The sequence below is a fragment of the Corvus moneduloides genome, chromosome 1 (genome assembly GCF_009650955.1).
Source record: "Corvus moneduloides isolate bCorMon1 chromosome 1, bCorMon1.pri, whole genome shotgun sequence".
Classification (NCBI taxonomy): Eukaryota; Metazoa; Chordata; class Aves; order Passeriformes; family Corvidae; genus Corvus; species Corvus moneduloides.
The window spans coordinates 42,473,233-42,492,972 of record NC_045476.1 but is presented as its reverse complement, the minus strand read 5'-3'; the positions used below and the strand labels follow the sequence as shown (position 1 = coordinate 42,492,972).

Genomic DNA, 19,740 nt, shown 5'->3' with positions numbered 1-19,740 from the left:
TCTCTTTTTGCAAATTAATCTAGTGGTCCTAGACCTCTCTGTTCTTCGGAGGTTTATTCCTTCTGTAGATTAAAAAAAAACAAAAACAAAAACAAACCCAAACCAAAACCAACCCAAACCCCAGTAATTCTCTATATTTAAAATTACCACTTTCCTGTCAAATGGTACATTTTAAAATGTTGTGAGACCTGGAAAAAATATTCTGACTGCACAGAGAACAGAGAACCACCTTACTTTGTAATGAAGAAACACCAATGCCTCACAGGCCAACTGAAGCTGAACTTTTACTACTTCACAGTAGTTAGCAAACATGCTGGAGTTCCTCCCATCAAGTTTTCATGGCTACTCTCCTTTCAAACAGTATCAGTCTTTTTTCCTCTCTCCCTCTCTGTCTGTTGCATGCAAACATGATTTCTATGACTAAATCAAGTCAGCAGAGGTACAGTACATTTTCTATGCCCTAATTAAGGTTTAAAATTTATTCTGAAGTTTCACATATAGCAAAAAACTTGAATGTGACCCTCAGGTATGATGTATTCTTCCAGAAGAGTCTGTCATTTAAGTTACTGAGGAAAGATAAAGATGAAGAGCAGATATAAAGAGATCAAAGAAAAATTTTCCTCTCCCTTTAAAACCCCTCTGTGTTTCTTAGCGACTGACTTTGAAAGTCCCATCCAATATTTGCTAAAATAAAGCTTCCAAAGGTCTGTTTTTCCCCCCTTTACCACCTTAGCTACAATGGATGGGCACGTGCTTAGGGGACAGTGAGGAAAAAGCTGGGGGCAATCAAAGCTTTGAAATGCACAGACTGGCAGCTACAGCTGAGACCTTGACCTGTCAACATCAGGCAGCTCCAGTCAGACAAGATGTGACAAAGGAGATTGCACAGCACCCTTGCAAAGGGCACCTGCACCCAGGACCTGCCTCTCTTTTTCCCTAGGAGCCACCACGGCAGCAGGATGAGAACAGGGGCACAATCTCAGCCCCCTAGATCTACCAAGTTCACACAGAAGAGAGACGCATATTAGCATTTAAATGGGATCTGCAGCATGTTTGTTGGTTTTACACATCTGGCTCAGGGAGGGCAGCAGCTGGGATGACTCCAGACAGAAAATACAGACTTCGGTGCTTCAGAGCCCCAAAGCCTCCTTCAGCAAGTGGAGCTCATAAACCTCCTGGCAGCTCCAATTATGATATCCTCACTCATAACAAGCAATACCTTACTCCAGGGGAAATCTCTTTGATTTTTAATTTAGCCTAAGTTGTCACATAGGTGTAAGACACCAAGACTCAAAAGTTCCTGGAGAGTTAGAGAATACTGGCATTTGCATTTGAATCTCAGCTGTTGGTTCCAAGTGTGAGGGACGAGAAGGGGCACAGTCTCCCCTCTTCTTCCTACTTACACTTCTTGCATATGTTATTTTGGCAAGAAAAAGAATTCTGGAAGAACAACAAATGCTGGGGTAGGGCCCAATGTTTTTAAAGGCTGCCATACTAAAAATGAACTTAAAATTTGATAATATTTTTCTTTTTTTAATTCAGGTATTTAATTCTTTATCTGAGTAAATTTAAAGAAGTGTAGTTACAATTTGCCATGAACTACAGAAGAGATTTCTAGTAGTTTCTGTGCCTGCCAGCCTTAATCTCCTGCAGAGCCACTAGTTCTTGCCATTTTAGCAAGTACAACCCTCATGTTAAAGATAGGAAATGGGGCCATCGATAAAGTATCACCACAGCCAGTAACAAAGTCAGAAATGGCACCTCTGTCCCAACTCTGCTGCCTGCTCTACCCACCAAGCCATCCTTCTTTCTTGGATGCAGAGAGAAATTTTTGCTTTTTAAGCTTAGCACAAACTCTCCATTTTCTGTTTTAGTTCTAGCACTACATGCCTTTGCTCTTCCTTGCAGTGTGTCCTTCATTCAGCCCTGCTGCACCCGCACTTCCCTGCACACAAACACCCTGTAAAAGCTCCTGCTGGTGACCCAGCTGCAGTGGAACTGTGTGTGGATGAGGTGTCTGTCCAGCTGCCACTGCTGCTTTGTCCCCCACACTCACTGTGAAGGGTCTGAAGAGTTTTCTATGCTGAATGCAAAGTAGAGAGCAATGAAATTAGTGCAAATATTAAGACACTGGAGTGATTGAATGAGTATTTAAGAGAGTGAGTGTGAATTTGATGGCCAAGTGGCCACCAAAGGAGGAGGGAAAATAAACCATGACTACACTGCATCACAGGCTGTAATAGCTACAGATGAGAGACTGCTTTGCATTCCAGTTTTTCAGAGGGTAATAAGGAGTCACCTGTTTGAAAAGAGATAAACAGGCTGGATCTTCAACCCTCCCATTTGGGAACATTGATGTTTAAAGTGAAATGTTTATTGGCTCTAATGAGGTTGATGCAAAAGGGTGTTGGGTATTTGCATACCAATTTCTAAACCTCCAAAGAAAGGTGGTGATGTCTGAAAGCATAGAATGACACCCACAAGCATGTCTCTGGTTTCAAAGTATACTGTTTAGAAAAAATGACTCTCAGATACTTCCTTTTTTAAATGCAAGAGCAAAGAAACTTGCAAAGTAATTAAGAAGCAAATAGCCTAAAACCATCAAGGAGACTAGATTTTTAAGAGTTAAAATGTTGTTGTAGGGTTCTCTGGTACAGCCTACCATTAGCATTAGAAAGAAGAATTAGACACTTACATGGTGGCAGGTAGCACGAGTGCTTTCTTTCCTAGACAGTGAGACATACCAGGATAGAAAGACTTTGACATTAGAGCATTAACAAATCTGTAAATTATCAGCCAAGAAAAGAAATCTGGCTGATTGTTTGTCAGTTCATTAACCATTCTCTGCAAAGTATATGGCTATCGTCACCTGCAGTCAGAACGGGGTGGTAGAGTACAAATAATAAAGATAACAACCAGAAGACCTATTTCACTATGTGGATTGTGCACCTGGTCTTGTAAATCAATTTTTGTGTACTTTGTCTCTTTTGCAAGAGATATCTGCAAGGTGAAGAGACAAACTAACACACATCTAAAATAAATTGAATTAATCTGGAAAACAGGCTCATTACCATTTCTTGATCCAGCGCTTACCTAAGAAAAAAACCTAGCTTTTTGTCACAATACAAATCTCAGTGTTTTACCTTTTTTGTGCACAAGTGAAATGAATTTGATCCAGCTAAGCATGTGCCCAGCTTTAGACCTGTGCTTAAGTCCTGTTTATAACAACTAAACACTGCTTACAGTACTTTGCTGAGTCAGGGACTGGATTCAGTGCTCCCATGGATAGGCAGCCATATGCCAGGCACATTGTGGTATACAATGCTTAATTTCCCAGGGGAAAATAAACCTTGCAGAAATTTTTCTTCATCGGGCCTTTTATTAGACATTGCTAGATCTGAGTCCCAGGAGAACATGATTTCCTTGGCTCCAATGGCATGTACCCTCCAAGAAAATGCAGGAACTGGCTGGGCATACCAGCACCAGAACTGGTACCAGTGCCAACAGCCAACTAGACCCTGGCTTGCATGTTTATTAACAAATGATCAGAAAATATGTGGTCACCACATATTCCTATTCAACTCAAGGAACAACCAAATCCACTCCTGAAAAGACACTGCCTGTGGTCTTCCATCCTTGAAATGCCATGCACTCCCAGGGGTACTCTCCCCTTACCACTAGTGAACAGGCAGCTGCTGCTGGTGAAGGATGATATACTTGATGGAAACTTGTTGACTGCTGAGACCTAGGTGACTGTCCCCCTCAAGATCACCTTTCTTTTTTCTTTCATCTTCCATCATACATGTGGAGTAAGATTTTTTGAGCCAGGATTTTTCTTGGCATATTCATGTGTAGCAGCTACATTGGGTCATGGTGGCAGATGAGCACCTGAGACAAAATCCAAACCAGTTTAGTTCCTGATGATTTATTTCTTACCCTAATGTTGAGAGAATGATTTGTCTTCCTGCTTTTCCACCTTCCCTTGATGCCATGAAGACTTTTTGCCTTTTCTTTTATACCCCTGTTATACCTTTTTACAGCTTCTGTATTCTTAGTGCTTTTTGCCTACATTCTTGGACTTGTTTGTTCAGCTAGGAGACTAAACATTTTAGAAGCATTGTAGGTAGAGGTTAGTGTGCCCCAGACCCCAAGGTGCTCTCCAGAACACATTCTGTAAACTAAGATAGAACCATCCAGGGGAAGGTTCCTTGGGGAGGGGGGCTCATTCAAGCCTCTCATTGGGGAATCTTTGATAGATATGATAATTAGTAACACCTATAATGTTATACCAGATCTTTTGGGGGTGTGCATTGCGGGGTGCATTTTGGTGCATTCGACCTGGACACAGTGCACCTAAGGATCCTTAAAATAAATACCAAGGTAAAATCCCTTTTTCCCTTCTAACCATGTATGACCCTTGATATTAAGACCAGGAAATGGCATCACCCTTAATTCATCTTGAGAAGAACTCATATCCTGAGATATACTTGCATTCAACAGGCCAAGGGAAGGGATCTCCATGGTAGACCACTTTTAACATAGATTCACTTTGATGCACCGTAATTGTAACTGTAATTTTAGTCAGTCAACTCCCTGGCTTTTTAATCTACAGATTACCATCCTACACCTTATCTGCCTCTCAGAAAGAAATACAGGTGGCCAGAAATTTCAAGATTCTTACTGATTTTCCAGTAAAAAGTAATTTACACAACAGCTTACTTTGCTTATCACCTATACATGATCTATACATTATTAGCTTTCTTATGGTTGGTAGATATAAACTGGAAGAAATCTGCCACCTGAAGACAAACAGAATGCAGCAATAAACCAGCAACAACTCAGCGCCTCTAGAAAAGGATCCATGCATGAAGGATCCATTTGCAGATGGAGAAACCAATTCAGCTCAAATATAGTAAAGCAAAACCAAGGTAAAGATTACTCTTTGGAGCGATGGACTCCCGGGTGATCAAAGCCCTGCTCAGTCAACTAGGAGCTGCTGCAGGGCAGGAACAAGCAGCCAGAGGGGAAACAAGTGCTGCTTCAGTCCACTTTGCTGTTGGGAGAAAGAAAACACCCATGGAATCATTCATCCCCAGCTGCTTCAGTACCTTTTCAGGCTGAGACAATTCTTTCATTACCAGTTAAATTACCTTTTTAAACATAAGATGGAGTAAATCCTGTCCTCTAGAGTTCCTTATGGAGAAAGCCAGTCTTGCTGCACAAAAGCTTTCAGTGAGTTTTAGGTCACCTCCATCCATCTGGGAAGAGAGGACATCCACATGAGACCAAGCATAGACCAAACACAGAGTGTGTGTCTATGAAGACTCCTGTTTTACAACACATCCAGGCATGAAGGAATTAAAGCCTGATCTGGAACACAAAGCTAATCAGATATTAAGGCATCTTCAGAGTGTGAAATTTTTCTTGCATTCTCCAGGGCTAGCATAGTCCAAATCAAGTAATTGATTAAATTTATGTCTAGTCCTGAAAACACGGAGCATCTCCTGTTGTTTCCATGCTCCATGGGCCTGTGATTTTATGATACAAAATATTTGGCCACAAAACAGGCTGGCGGTATTTCTGGAGTCCCATCCATGGCTCTACCTTCTTCTTCCCTCCAGCTGTGGCTGCTGATTTCTGCCCGTACACTGGGAAGAAATAATCAGGCTGGAATGTCAGAGGACACATCAAGCCGTGCTAATATGACCAGTATCTTCATGCCTAGATGTTGCTTACTGAACCAAATGATTTATGATGAAGAAAGAAGCAAGATGCATATGCAAATAGTATCTACACAAAAAAACAAGGGCACACACATTGCAGAGAAGGTCAATATATCAGACCAAATAGGGTTCTTGTCTCCATATCTCAAATATTTCTAATCTAAGACCCTATAAAAGGTGAGCCTGCTTCACCTCTACCAAAACAGCTTCCTTCAACACTGCAGAAGAAACCCTAACTTTGAAAGAGTAACACAAATTAAATTGTGCACATTGAAGGAATTTATCAATCTGTATCACCAAGGGAGAAGAAAAGGACAGACAAGCCATCTTTGTCTAATGTGCTGTAGTGAGGGAATTGTCATTGTCTTTGGGTTCTTTTATAAATAAAATAAATATAAAAAGACAAGTAATTTTCTCACCTAATTTTCCTGTAGAACTGATAATTAAGTGTTGTTGGCTGCATCACCCGCACACATTTGTGATAGTTGATTTAGTGTCTCTGCACATTTAGAAGCTAAAAATTTTCTCTTTTGCTGAGTAAAAATACCTGTTTCATGGCCTTTTCTCTCCTTCAAGTAATAAGTCAGCTTTAATTTTTTTAAAACTTCCCATCAGTGAGCAGTGTTACTTTTTCAAAAATCTTTCATGTGTCTAGGACATCACTGGAAAGTAATTACTGTGTATGTTGTAGAATGAGTCTCAATATATTAATAAGGATGCAAGATGGTAGCCCATATGTTTTTAAAATATATATTACAAAGACACTGGCTTGAACACAGGGTCAAAGTTTAGAGGAACAAACCTCTGACTGTGTGGAAGTCCTTAATTCACTGTGTGATGTTTTGCACGTCCAATAGTTTATCTTCTTAAGTGGGAAGTGCTGAAAATACAGCTAAGACAATAGTGGACATGGGAATAAATCATCACCTATGTGGGAAGTACTTGAGGCTTTCCTCACAAACATGTCCACCCTTTTAGTGTAGTTCATTCTTGCCACAGCAGCAGCAGCCTGGCAATATCGTATTGCTGAGTCAAAGCTTCACAGCTGAGAGCTACGCAAAAGGAAAGCGAACAGTTTGGACACAAAAAGGAGAAGATTTAATTTAAGATGCTCAAGCTGAAGATAGATAGTCAGAGTCTTTGGCCAAGAGCTTTTGCACGTCCTCAGAAGTCAGGTGCAGCTAAGAGCTCTTCCTCTCTCAGTGGCCGCAGCTCTGGCTCCCCAAGACAAGTCCTTCACACTGTGATGTTAGGATGTGTCTGGATGTGTCTGGCACTCCTCTCTGACCACACTGACTGACAGGCTTTCAAGAAAAACAATGTCTCTATGCAAATCAAGGGCCCCAACACCTGCGCCAGGGCATTCAGTGCCTTGCTTCTAGGCACAAATCTTCCATTTCATTCTACTTATTTTGGTACAAAAAGAAAAATTAACCCTCCCCCAAGAGATGACATTAAAATAAATTGTGTTTAAACTGAAACCAAGCACTTGTACAGTCTTCCCCGGTGTGAAACTCGTTTTAAGTTAAACCATTGAAACTTTCCTGAGTACACGAGGCTTTGAAGAATGCCTACGTACTACCCATGACACCGCAAATTTCAGCAATAACCCACAGTAACTCCCACATCATGTACACAGTAGCACAGTGCTAGCAAAATTGCTGTCATTTAGCAGTCCCTGTACCAATCAAAGCCTGCACTCACCCACCAAGCTACGACCAGAGCTAATGACATGCCATGGGGTAATTTTTGCCACCCTGAGTTGGCAAGAGACATTAAAGCAGACATTAACAAGAGCCTCCCTTGAAATGGCCATGTGAGAATAGCCACAAAGGTAGAAAAATTACATCATGTGTGCAAGTTTTCTTATGAAAGTAAATAACGAGATAGGACCAAAGTACTAATTTAACTCTCCTAGCAGGATCAATGATGTTTCTGTAAACTCTATTGTCTGAATATTGCACTATAAATCCTTGAGGACTTGTTAGCTCCTGCAAGTCCCTCTGTGGTGATTCAGTTTTATTGTTGTATGTCTGTATATAGAGGCATTAGAAGAAGTGGGAATTATATGCAAGCCTTTGCAAACACAATTTGCAGCCTGGAAAATTAAACTGCTATCAATTCCACCTTATGTTAGTATTCCTGCCCCTTGGCAATGGTATTCCGAGCAATCCAGTATCTATACACATATATGGTTTTCATTTTGGCAATTAAACATCAGGAACCCTGAACTGAAGCCCATTGGTGCCTGCAAGGACAGAAAGCCATTTTGACAGCAGCAACTGGCGGGGGCTGAGCATGGAAGCACTTTCTCATCTGTCCAGCTTTTACCTGTGCTTTTGCCTGTCTCCCACTGAGCCTGAGTGTCGGTGTGTGCAAAGCCCTGGCAGCAACATAATATTCATCAGTGATGCTTCAAAACGCAGTCTTTTCAGGACTAACCATGCCATCTTACAAATTCCAGATAACATTTTTAAAGATATTTCTAATGCAGGCCTTGTTATTTCCCAAGTAGAGACAGGCAGCTCCAGCATTCTCCTTTCTGTGTCTTGCCTTTTTCCTTATCACTGTTGTGTAACAACCCAAAAGATACATGACATTTATCACAACAGTTCTCATCCATTCACCTGACAATTAGAAATGCCCAGTGGATGGGCCGGAGGCCTGGCATTTATGTTTGTATTTTTGAGTTTCAGCATTTCTGTAACCCTTCGTTACCACTAGTACAGCCAAAAGTCAGCACTCACCTCATACAGCAGGCACATCCAGATCACTAAAACACAGGATTGAGAAGGAGCTTGGGCGTGAAGTCTGGTTTGTGTAAAGAAGCACTTTCACCTGTATTTTCTGCCACTGTCACATCACAACCAGTTGCACTTACCACCAGGAAAGGTTTCTTCTCCCTCTTGGAAGACAGACATGAGTGTGGGGCAGCGATGAAACCGGCTGTTTCTTTGCCCATGGACAGTTAAGGCCAGATCCTGCTCACAGCAAAACCAGATTGCTACTGTTTAAGAAAACACATCCTGACTACACTTCTAAACAAATGACAATACTCTATTTTTTTTTCATATCTGGAAAATTGTATTGGTCACCACATCTCCCTGTTGGTGATGCAACTCCATTTGCAACCCACTGCTCGTGACCATCATATATTTTCAGGTGCATCACACAGGCACACCATGCTCAAGTAAATCAGGATGACTACAATTTAAATGAACAGAGTGATTTAGGGCAGAACTTAAATGAAATTATACAAATTATGATGGCTTTATGGCTAGATCTAGGGCCAATCGGGCTACCAAGATCATTACTACTGAATTTATTTGCAGAATAAGTAATTATAAGAAAAGCAGGTTCTTGCTTAGACATGTCTGCAAATAATGAAACATCATTAACATGCAGGAGACTGTTACATTTTGGTGTATTTGATTTTTGAATACCCGGCTCAGTTTCTTGCTTCCCAGTCTCTGCAGCCCTGCCATCACCACTAGTTGCAGGAGCGGTGGTTTCACAGGCAGTGGCATTCCCCTGCAGAGGCTGTAACACCACACTGCCCAGAGGCACGGCGTGTTGATTGAAGCATGGTCTCTATGTGTCATGTGTCAAGGATGATATGTCACCAAATCAGCCTCGCATCTGTACACAAGGTGTTGAGATAACACTATCAAATCATGGCCTCATGACTGTTTTTTAGTGTCTAATATAACAAATGGCTATAAGCTCACACTGGATTAATGTCGGTGTCATGAATGTTTACTAATGCATATCAAAGCTGGGATCAATGCCAGGAAAGGATTTTAAGTGTAGGTTTACAATGAAACACAGAGAGAGAGCTGACTTCCCCCCTCCAGCACAAATTACAAGCAAGTTTACACTGCATTGTGCGAGGGCAGAGGGCAATATTCCTGACACACTATTGAGAAAACAAAGCTTCCTTTCCTTCTTTCTGTGAAGGAACAACTTTATTTTGGTTATATTGGTTTACTGCTTGAAACTGTAAGATAAATCACGTTGTGGGCAAGATGTAAGCTCTGGCTTGTCAGTAGACTGGTTACACATGTACTTACAACTCTCACTGAATGACCCGACACCATCCAATTGGACATTGTCCCATTTTGTTCACTTCTCTTTTTATCACATTCCACAGCTGGACATGTCTTCCCAGACCCTTGAAGATAGTCCATGATTGTGATGCCTTAGGTTTTAACTTTCATATTTTTCAAATCCTGTACTGCCTAGTGTGTAACTCTGAAGTTTCTTGTAGCCTGTTAACTTCTGCTCTCTCATGCTAGGTAGACATAACAAAGCATCTCCAGGCCTGCTCTCCAAGGACACTCAGATTGTTCTAGGCCCAAAATGTGTAAACCAACATCTTAAGAAGGGGGTGAGCTTGGGGAAATTACATCATTAAATGACATTTTAATTGGAGAATTAACCCTGATATGCAAATGAACCAAACTTTTAAAAGTGTGAAGAATTCGTGACCTGTCGTCCATCTTGGAGTCCATTTTTGAGAGTAGCCTCTGGCTAACCCTGGGTGTACCTTTGAAGGCCTTTCAAATAAATACCTACCTTTATTCCCTTATTCTTGTCTAGTCTCTCTTTTTACGTGGCCTCTCAAGGCATCAGTTCTGCACAGTACTAGTGTAGTAGATGCAGCAGTGTACCACCATCTGTGCTCACAGAAATTCCCACCCTGTCCCACCAGGTTCCCCCCAGGCAGCTGGTATTTTTTGGGGTCCCATTGCTCAGAAGTGAATGCCAAAAGATGCAATTTGAGGGCAATATGCTGTTACTTTCAGTTTTAATGTTTTGCCATTGCTGCTTTGAAGGGCTTTGCAAGCTTGCCTTAATGGATTGCTTTTCTTTGACAAACGGCAATTTTTATTTTAACAAAAGGATTTGGGGCAAATAGGTTAAAAGGAGAATCCTGCACTTTTAACTCCTGTTTCCTGGAGGAAAGGAGGAGATGCCTGCTTCTGTGTTGGAGCCTGAACTCTCTATGGGCAACTCCTGACCTGCTGGACATCACAGTCTGCTACACAGGGCCTTCAGTCCACTCCTCAGCAGGCAGCAGCACTGTGGGGTGTTTCATGGGGCCAAGGCATACGAGGGACAAAGGACAGACTCAGTCCTTTCCTCTTTCATGCAGCCTCTCTGCAGCCAGGTAGTAAATGCTTTTGCATGTGCTGAAGCTGGCCCAAAGTGGCTTGGACCCCTTGCCCAGCAGCATTTGGTGGGCAGTGCTGCCATATACCATGCAGGCTGCACATGGGTAAGGCAGTGCCTGAGCCTCACACGCATCTGTAGGAACCTGAGCACTGATATCTCACTTCAGCCTCATCCTGGATATGTTTGTGCATGTGTTTTCACAGCCTTACAAATGAACAAAACGTATGGTTCTTTCAAGCAGCGATAGTGTCACAAGGAAGTGGCAGACTTGGGACATCAACACTGCAGCTCCAGTCTATCAGCCTGGGGAGTCCCTGCCCTGTGCATCTCTACTTGCAGCTGATCTCAGCAGGCACACCCCACTCTCCTCTTGGGTCCTCACAGTTGCAGCAAGTCCAGGAAAACACGTGTAAGCTGGACCTCTGGGAATTACAGACATCTGAGGCACGCTGGGTGTTATAGGTGTTATTGCCCCTGCCTTTCTGCTCTCACCCCAAAAGCAGGCAGCAGATGCTGACTCACTCCTCACCAGCTCCCAAGTTACAGCCACTGAGGAAGGAAAAAATCAGCTTGCAGAAGGGGGATGGAGTGTGAACTGTGGCTGCAGATACTGGTCTCAACCTAGTGCTGCTGTGGCCAAGGAGCCAGCTAGAGCAGCAGAGCAGGACAGCAGCAGCCTGTGCAACCCCACACACTGCTGTGGGCAGCTCTCAAGCCATGTCAGAGCTGGGGCTGAAGCAAGTTCCAGGCAGGTTTAAAGCAAGATGGTGTAGCGATGACTGAAGGTCCCAGCCAGCAGTGTAACCACACGCTGCTCTGAGCCATCATCCAGCCTGGCGAGGCTTCCTTGCTTGTTACTGAATAATGCAGCAGCTTGCCACAGCCCCATGCCTTGGTGTTCTCAGCTGCAACCCAGAGTCCATAAAACTTCCCTTCCTTCATGGAACATTGCAAAATGTTTGGACCCAAAACCCTAGCTAAGAGCCAGCATTACTGGTGTTCAGCTGATAATGCTGAAGGTAAAGCTGCAACAACTTGGAACTTGGGGGAAGGAGAAAAGGAAAGAAAACCTCTTAATGTGGACTCATGCCAGCACCACAGCTGAATGCACAAATGAAAAAGATCTTAATTTTGGAAAGGGTGGGCATGCTGAGGCCATTGTAAGGCAAAGCAAAACAGCCAAGCTGTGACTAGCTAGCAGCTGTAACTGGCAGCCACAACTTTCCCACTCACAGCAAAGTGCCATTCACTGGGGGCAGCGGTGGCTTAATAGCCCTGAAAGAATCCAAGAAACAAATTTTGATCTGATAGCCAAGTTCCTTTGCTGCCAGTCAGGCAGTGGCACAGGAGGAGGCAGCATCCGATGGGATGGGCACGTGGGCTGGGTGCCTCCACATGGCAGCAAGGGGACGGCAGTGTGGAGCCCTGCTCTGGGAATCGCCACGATTAGAAATGAGTGCTTGTCCAAAGTATTACGACTACCACTTCAGCTGCTCCTCTCTGATATACTGTGGTGTCTTTGTCCAGCACCTGAGTAAAGCAAGCCCAGAGAGCACCAGAGGCTGCATGATGTTTCTACCTATTAACCTGTCTTTGAAGCACCCCTGGGTTTAGAGCAAATAAACTTTTGATTTCTAACAAAACCAGCAGCTTGTAATCCAAGACTGCCTGAATCAGAAGAGTACAAAACTTGAGCTTCAACCCTCTGCTTTAATTTCCTTCAGCAATTTATCACCTCTTTACAGCTCACACATACAGAACACCAAGAAAAAATTCTTAACACCCCTTCGGCAAGCCACATGGAAGCAACTGCCACAGTCTTTTTTTATTATTGTTTTCAGGGCCTATGGCAAAGAAGACCTAAAAAAAAAAAGTGCACCCAAACTAAACTAAGAAAGAAGAAAAAAATTAAGTACTTACCTTCCACAGGCAAGACACATGGAAAGAGTATGAGAATCCACATGAAAGAGCAATTTTTTTTTTTTCCCCAAGAAGAATTTAGCTGGAAAACATATTGAGAACAGTGTCATCTCCAAATATGTATTTACACTACCTACCTACACACGTTTGTCTGTGCATCTATTATATATTTATTCAAATTATTTTAAATGCAGTAGAGAAGGGTATTGCTTGAAATTTCATGTAAAAGCAGGAAAAGAGGAAGTAAAATTCAGTCCCTGCTTCAAATCCACTAGTACTACATATTAATTTAATAATTTTTCTATTCTATTGCTCTGGTCTTCCATTAAAATCTCAGACCAAACTCAGGCAGCCTGTGTAATTTCAGGACAGATGCATTTGCCCTTATTATTTCCCATTCACACAGCGAAGGATTCTCTAATGAGGTGAATACTTGGGACTCAGGTTTTTGCTGCTCCATAGCTTAGATTCTCATTTTACAGTGCTGTGAAGTGGTGGCAAAATGATGCCTTACTAAATGGTAGTATTTTACACCCACTAACCCAACTCTTCAAAGCGGTGTTAATGACTGTGCAGAGTGCAGAGCCAGAAGAATCAGACCTTAGGTGTCTATAGCCAGGAAAAGTGAGAGCAAGCGCAGCTCACTGTACTTGCAGCGCTGCAGCCCTGCCACGCAGAGGCTTGTGCAGCTCGTTCAGTTCTCTGCATCACCTGCTTGTAGCCATGCAGATAAGCAGCCTTCTTTGGACTAGGGTGGTAGCTACATCTTCTCTAATTTGCTGTTTCATTGACAGGTTTTGTGGCCAGGACTTGATGTCAAAGGCAATGTCTCTTACTCAAGAGCCATCTTCCCTCACCATGCCCAGCTCAAGGATACATTTAAGCCACAATAAATGCTAGAAACAAATCCAGCCCAGCTTTGAGACCACCACACAACAGACATGTCATCACCTGCCCTGGGGCTTGTAACCCTTTAATCTCTGAGATTTGTGCCTTGCATCCCACACAAAGTGTGACCAGGTTAATTAATTCCCTTCACTCGCCCTTATCATTCTTAACTCTGTGCTTTGCTGAGATGCGTTTCCACAAAACTACATCAAAAAGTAACAACGTTATTCCCAACGCACACTTCTTCATTAGGTCTGCCGCTGGAGTACTGAGCAGAAACACCCCACTGTGTCTGACTGTTTGGTGTACCTGTGTCTCTGTTCAGAGCTTCTTGTCTGACTTTCAGATCACAAGTTCTCCAAGGTGGGGAGTATCTTTGTATTGGGAATCTGCCAGTCTCCTGGTATACTGGAGTCCTGACCTGAGAGCAAACACAGAACAATCTTTCATCTCTCATACAGAGAGAGTGTAGAAAAAAAAGAATTCCGCCCAAATCACTTCAACTAGTCTTCTCTGAAATGTTTTGTTACACTGCAGGGCAGACACTTTACATGGGACAGGTAATGGTTCCCATTACCCTTTGCTCTTGAGATTCTTTTCAAATACCATGTCTATTGCAGAGGAAAAAAGCATTCGTGTAGCTGCATTTTGCTCTGACAGCCTCTCAGTAAGTGGCAAATCCCCTCTCTCCTATCTGTGCCCTTGATAGGCTTACAGAGCCCACTGAGAGGAGGCTGACATGCAATCCACTAAGTGCCAGCATCGCAGTTCCCTGCTGTGCCCTATCTCCTGCACACACAGAGACATTTGCCAGTTTGGGGCAGTGGTGTGTTGGCACTGGGGTATCAGTTCCTCCTTTCAGAAACAAGAAATATAATGGATGTGTTATTTTTCTTCCTGGGACCACCTACCTACTGATGGCCCTATAGCACCATTAATGTGCAATCCAAACACCGCCCAATTTGCCTACAGACAAGTTTTCCTCTTAAGCCCCATGTGCTTTGTACTAGAAATATGTATGAGCGTGTGAGTTTCTACTGCTAATACCAGAGGCACAAGGAAGAGTACATGTGTACAGATGGATGATGCTTGCACAGCAAACCCTATGTAATCCATAATAGAATATGGTGCCAGTCAGTCATTTTGTCACTTCAGATTTGCCTTTGTCTTTTCTTTTACTACATATAGTGCATTTCCAGAAGTTCTTCCACAGCATGCAAGATTTCCTTGGAGAAGGAGAGGGATTCATCCACTTGATGTTAGGCATCTTATTGAGACTTCTAAGCTGCCCACCTTAAGTTCTCTTTATGAAATACTCTAAACTTGGTTTACTTCTGTCTTCACTCCAGGCTGATTTCAGAATAATTACTATTCCTGAGTTTAGAGTGGAAAATCAAGAAATGTAATTTTGCTTCAATGCAACCTCAGAGTAACTTACCCCCTGGGGCAGGCTAAGTGAGGAATTTGATCCTGTCCACCCAGGGAAGAGAGATACAACCATGTGGCCAAGTAGCAAGGGTCATGAGATAAGGTATGGAGAAGAAGGAGGCAGTCCTCAACACCTCCCTGTGCTCAGGCCATACCCATTGCTGCTGTTGGCAGGAAGGATCACTGGAATTGACACCAGTTTGGGAACAGACAACTCTTTATAACTACTCATGGAAATTGAGGTAAAAATGGCTTATAACCAAAAATTCAGTAGTGCTGCAAAGGGTGGATAAATCTGCACTAGAAGAAGAAGACCAGGTAACATTGGCTGGGCCCTCCACCTGAAAAACTGCTTCTGCCTACAGCATCGGGCTTCTGACAGTGCAGCTCACCTGGATACCCCAAACTAAATAAGCTGTACTGGTCAAAGCTTTTACTTTTCCCTTTGTGTAACTGCATCCACAAAAGGCTTTTGGTAGTATAGAACTGCTGTTAAAAAAAATCACACTTCAAATCAAGAGTATTTTTTTGGTAAGAGTTGCTGGAGTGTGATCTTTAAAGCACTTTACACTTGTGATTCTCCTCTGTTGTGCTCATCCCACACCACAGCACTGCAGGAGTCAGGAGCACTCACACAACATCAGTAGGCAATCTTCCCTGGTCACAGCATGTGCGCAAAGTGTATATTAAACACCCATCAATATTTGGCACAAGGAAACTATTTGGCATCCCACTGTCACCCGAAGACATTTCAGCTTTAAAGCTGTACCTGTACAGATTTAAATTAAACCTGCACCTATACAGCTTTAAATTCAGCCTGCCATGGATTGCTTTTGGCCACCGAGGCCAGCCAGCACAGTATGGCCTGTGTCTATGCTACCGGCTGCTCTCCTTTTCCAAAACCTGCCTCCGGTCTGGTCACTGGGAATGGCCCATGCTGGCTCCCAAGCACTGCCTGCGACCTGCTGAGAGGGCTGCTGCCTGCTTGGAGCGGGTAGCAGCACAGATGACCGAGTTCCCGTCCCAGGGATTTTCCCTGCCGCTGTTTTTTGACTCAGATGGACGCAGACAAGGCGTCTGCACAGACTGCAACACGTACTGAAGATCTCCGCTTACGTTATTGCACAGAAGGTTTAGGACTCCATAGGTTCAGGCCAGCAGTCTTCACAAAGAACAGTTCAGCAAAGCATTTATACATATGCTTGGCTAGGAGTCAGCTAAAATCTGGGATAAAGAAGTCCTGTTTCTGTGCTTTTCCATAGCAAAGTGGAAGACCAGTAGGAAATGCAGGTCCTCTGGATGCCTCCTGCAGCTTTGCAGTGTATGTGTGGTAGTCATCATGATGTCCACACAGTATTTAACCAGAACCTGCCCACTTTGAGCATGGTGTCCCTGTAGGTCTGTCATAGCCCCCCAGTGACTTGACATATCTCTCAGTGACTTGTCAGCTCTTTAGAGATGAGGAAATGGAAAAACCACAGAAGAATACAAAAGCAAGGAAAGCTCTCCAGAGGTAAATAGTGACTTTTACTAGAGCAGTTAAGACAGCTGGAAATAAGAGACTTTAAAGAAAATATTTTTTTAAAATTAGTGTTTCTGAAAGGTTATCCCTTTTTTCCAACTGTCACTTGAGCTAGGAACACAAATTGCCTTCTCCTTGCTATTTTCCTTAGACCAGCCTAGCTGTTACTGTTAAAATTACTCTCACTCTCTGCAGAGGAGTGGATCACCTAAAAGAACCACACCTGCTGCTTCTAGACATGATGCAAACACTTCATACCAGCACCAGAGCAATCTGCCTCCCTTTCCATGGCATAATCTCATGAAATCAGAATTTGAGGAGTAACCAGTCCAGCTATTAAAATACCCATGGCTAAAGCAGGGAGTAACTTCCCAATCCATTGTGTGAGCATCATGTCTGCAGATCACAAAGTCCTACTGGTTGGACAGACTGAGATTAGATTAGATCAGATCAAATTACATTTGATTAGATCAGAATTAATTCAAGATGGGTGCTTTATTATCTCTTGACAAGGTTCTTGCTCTTGTGCTGGGATTTTAGGGAGCCATGAAACATCTTGAATGTTTAGAAAATACAGATACATTTGTATTCTGCCCAGAATTTGTGATTTTCTTATTGTTAAAGATTTAAGAGGGGACTGAGGTGTAAAACCAAATTGTAATCCTGTTCAAGACAGATATGCTGTATTACCAGCACTGTTGGAAGTGCTAAATGACAATGTCACGTGGACAATTTTTAGCTGGGAAGGAGAGATGCAGTTTAAGGGATAAATAAACACGGCATGTTTAAAGATTCTCACAGTAAAAAATAAATACCTTCTGAATACAATGATTCCTCTCTCATGACATGGTTGGTTGTTTGCACCATACAAAACCAACAGCAGCATAATATTCTCAACCTGAAATAGCTGCTATACTTCTGTTCTGAAGGTTGTTAGACCAAATTTTTGCATATCCTAAAAGTCTGAATGCATCAGTGAACTACAGGAAACTTCTCTTATGTTTAGCATTGTGCAAACTAAGTGTTGAGTTCTTACTTACCTAACGACAGGATTCCTCAGCCTCCCCTTGCTCTCTTATTTTTTCTACTGAAATAAGGGCTCAAGTCCAGACACCTTAGGTTCTCTCAGCAGGCCTGGAGGCTCTCACTGCTCTCTGTGCATATGAGGGAAAGTACCATGCTTCTGGTTTTTGCCTGGGAGCTTTCAATGAAGAGTTGAGAGAAAAGGCAAAATGGACACTTCTCCTTAGGGGAAGGCAGGAACACTGAACTTTCTCAAGGAAGTTTGCTTTATAAACTTATTCAGCTGGAATTTTTTAATTGTCACATATACACATGTAATAGCTTCACTCTTGTGTTCTCCATATCTCCTTATCCCTCAAAAGGTTTTCCAGAGTCAAATAGGAAATAACTTCTAGGTTTATCCACAAACTCTCTGTTCTATTGGGGAACAAGGCCATTAGATGCATGTGCAGAAAAACAGAATGAAGGAGAGGGCTGGAAGATTTTCCAGAGATTCTCAGGCTCCTCACTGTCTACAGAGGGCATCAGAGAAACAATTTAGCTTAAGTCACTTAAGTGACTTAAAAGGCAAAAGCAAAATAGATTCTGTAACCACCACTGATGTATAGTGATGGAGCTATTCAATCAAGTCATCAGTGGTCTCAGGTTTATCCTGAAGGCATATCAGATCCAATCAGCTTCCTAACGATCACTGGCTTTTACAGATTTCTTACAGGAACCAAAGGAATTAGGTCATGTTGGTGCTGAGACTTCTCTTTTGGGGGGTGCTTCTCATACATTGTTTGAAAAGTTAGCTGCATGGTACAAGTTGTTTTTCTGTGTTCTTGGAAACCCATGGTCACAACAACAGATAAATTTAAGTGAGTTCTAAATGCAAGGGCACATCCACATTTGTGTGCTAAGAATGGTTCAACCTAATAAGAGGAAAAAAATGGAACCCAATTTAAGGTGTTCTTGGGTTTCCTTCTGCACTTTATTTGTTTCACTGGTTGCAGTGCTCCTTCACCATTCATTAATATTGGAGTGGATGAGGCAGACTGCACCATCAATCAGCCACATTTCAGGGAAGTCGCCACTGGGATGGCACAGTTGAAAACATCCCTCCTTGGGCTGTGTCTTCAAACCCACCGCAGGACGTCAGTGGCTTTTGTGTCGTTCTAAACAGATTATCCTCTCATGCAAAAGAGACAGAAGAGGAATGTGAAGGCAGATACCATTCAGGACACATACCGGGTTCGCGAGCAACATCAAGAAACTTCCTTTGGATCCCCTCCCATGTCCTCCTCCTGCCCTGTACAGCATGATTGGCGTTCATCAAATAAAACCTGTACACAGCTCTGTTGTCCATACCACATTTTGACTGAAGCCAGTCATATGTTTAGGAACTGGGTATTAACCTGCATTTCTATGGATTTACCTTTGTCTGCAACTCTCTCATCTTCTTGGACAAAAGGAGAAATACTTTTTGAGATGTATTTAACTGTTGTCATGTGTCCTGGTGAAATACTGCAGTCAGGTGCTGCCCTTCATCTCTTCTGTGTACAGGCACTGACAAACAGCAGCAAAGACAGACGTGCAGATACAGAGATAACATATGGTCACCTCAAAATTTGGCATCACTATTGTCTGTTGAAGCCACTGAGAATGCTTCCAGTGAGTGGGCAGAGGATTTCAGATATGACATTTAAAAGGCACAAGCAAGAAGCTTTAAACTATAATGTGTTACTAACAGAGCTAAAGCAGTCTGACAGCCCCTAGCAGACATGAGGCAGCCCGGGAGCTCTGTCTCAGCTGCTTTCCTTGGTCTCCACATGACAGCAGCAGCCTCTGAGCCTCAGCAGGTACAGACACAACTCCTGGGAGACATTACTGGGAATGTGTTTTGCTTTTATTCCTGCTTTAAGTTAAACTCTTTGCCTTAAGCACCCATGGTGGCAGGTGACAGGTTTCCCTTTATTTTGCCTCAGGTGAGGATACCAACCACTAGGTTTCAGAGGCATCAGATTTGTAATGTGAGTCACCACAACAGCACTGGTTTAAGCTATTTTATCATAAGCGTGG

The 19,740-nt window shown here is 42.8% G+C and overlaps 1 long non-coding RNA gene across 1 annotated transcript; it reads right to left on the bottom strand.

Moving 5' to 3' along the window:
- Window positions 1-4,359: 4,359 nt before the first annotated feature.
- On the bottom strand, window positions 4,360-14,120 carry LOC116447914. Its single transcript, XR_004241741.1, has 5 exons — window positions 14,016-14,120; window positions 12,819-12,900; window positions 8,605-8,704; window positions 5,151-5,258; window positions 4,360-5,053 (listed from the first exon to the last, which is right to left on the bottom strand). It is a non-coding gene; the product is annotated as an uncharacterized LOC116447914 (long non-coding RNA).
- Between the last annotated feature and the right edge of the window lie 5,620 nt (window positions 14,121-19,740).